Here is a 2,213-nt window from a genome sequence, read left to right as displayed (position 1 = left end):
TTTGCTTAAAAAAAAAAAATTGAGAAGTGGGGATTAATTGTGGCATTTTCAATTTATTTTTATTTTAAAAACGTAGGCAATGTCACTGGGTATTATGCTTCATTTTTCTGTTAGGTCAAGCATAGGCAAAAGAACAAATAGGTTTTTGAAGTTTTAATAAATCTACTCCAAATCTATTGAAAGTATTAAACCATGTCTACTTTTAAACATTATTTAATAGAAATAATCAGTTTTTCATGTTAAATGAGGGGTTGTTCTTTCTCACAGGTCTGTGCTTCTGGCTGGAAGAGAAAGTCACACAGCAGATGGATGTTAAAAGTGGAAAGATCAAAGGGTGACATCACTGGAACTCAAGGTCTAGGCATGGAGGGCCAGGTGGACACCAGAAGGATAAAGTTAATACGCTATTTTGCTGCTACCAGCAGGCAGGAAGACCAGAGCAAACACAGTTACATGTGCAGAAATCCTCTATCAGCTGTTGGTAATTTGCTTGGATTATCTCAAATGGCTTGCTTAAATCCATCTCATATAATATTACCATGCAAATCCATGGTAGTCCTTGTACCAAATCGATGTGTTAAGTTTTAAAATGAGCTGTGAATCACATGTCAAAGGTATTTACGTAGTACTGCTCAGATAAGTCCCAGACGGGTTGCCAAGGACTAATTTTAGCACTATGTAATTCCATGGGTTTCATTTTCAATATAAAATATTAAGTTTATTATTAATGCAATAGTAATAAAAACATATATTGAACACAGTGGTGGGTACTAGTCTAAGCACGTTACATGAATTACATCACTTCATATTCACAACGGTTTTCCATGGTAGGTAGTAATGCTATGCCCATTTTGAAGATAAGGGAGAAAAAAGACTGAGAGGTAAGTAATTTCTTAAGGTGATCTAGCTAGGAAATTGTGATATTGAAACCCAGGCCGTGTGACTTGGAAATCCTGCAACCACATTTGAAGGATTTGGATTGGTACTGTAGTTCAAGTGAGATTTGCATGAGATTTGTGGTAGCAAGTCTTGCTTCTTAATGATTAATAGGTACAAATTTCATCAAAGTTATATTTTACCCAAGTAGGAGAATAGATCATGTCCCGGCTTTTTGAATGTACTGTTCTATTTTTTTCTTCACTTTAGTATCAATAATATCCTGTTGGATTTAAGTTCTGATCTCCCACTATCCTGGGAGAGAGCCACACACTAAACTATTTAGAAAAGGTCACCAAGTCACCTTTGAAGTAGGAGCTTTAGATGAAGAAATCTGCACGTGTGTTCATGATCCATTACTTATCAGAATGATATAGGCAGATGGACTTTAGGCAAGTAAATTCTGAAATATTAATAATAGGAGTACACATTAAAACTTTCTAATCATTTCATTCAATTATTCAACTATCCTCATTGTCTTTGAAGTTCAAGTAGAATCCTTTCTGTGCTAAGTGGAATTATCAAATAAAAATATTTTCGGATAACAGTCATTCCCCAGTTACATATTATTATTTTGCCTCTCATGTGATACTTGTAAATCCAACATAAAATATATATACTAAATATCCCAAATAAGCAGATATATTTTGAAACTCAGAACTAATCATGAACAAGAGGCATGATGTATAAGTTAATATTTTTCCTGACAACTAGTCAGCCACACACATGGAATCCAGAAATAAATGTCTTTTATTTTAGGTTTGCATTATATTCTACCCAACACGGAATCCATAGCAGAGGGTAATGTGTTGCAGCTTCAACCTATTATTGGTCCTCAAGGGTAATAAGACTTTATATCTAGAACAGTGGTTCTCGAGCTTTTGTGTGCATCAGACTGCTGGGCATAACCCCCGGGGCTTCTGACTCATAAGACTGGGGTGGGGTCTGAGAGTTTGAATAACTGACGAATTCCCCTGGTTCAGGGACCACACCTTGAGAATCATTGGTTGAGAGTATTGGGAAAACCCTTTCGATTATCTAAGGGGAACTCTCCCTGCCTTGGGTCTTCTCTCTCCTCTGATGGTTCCCATTGTTTTCATTTTTATTTTTGTTGGGTCCCTTCCAGCACCTTTTCGCTCCTCAAATCTCACTGACACATCTCTTTTTGAGTCTGGTTTACAGTCTGGGTTGTCCTTCATTCAGTCCAGTCTTTTCCACTGCTGATGGCATACGGTTAGGGGATGGGGGAAATGCTCACGGTAGTCTCACCTAAGAGT

This window comes from Leptonychotes weddellii, chromosome 2 (genome assembly GCF_054177405.1).
Source record: "Leptonychotes weddellii isolate Sample4059 chromosome 2, ASM5417740v2, whole genome shotgun sequence".
Classification (NCBI taxonomy): Eukaryota; Metazoa; Chordata; class Mammalia; order Carnivora; family Phocidae; genus Leptonychotes; species Leptonychotes weddellii.
Note: the sequence above shows the minus strand (reverse complement) of the source record.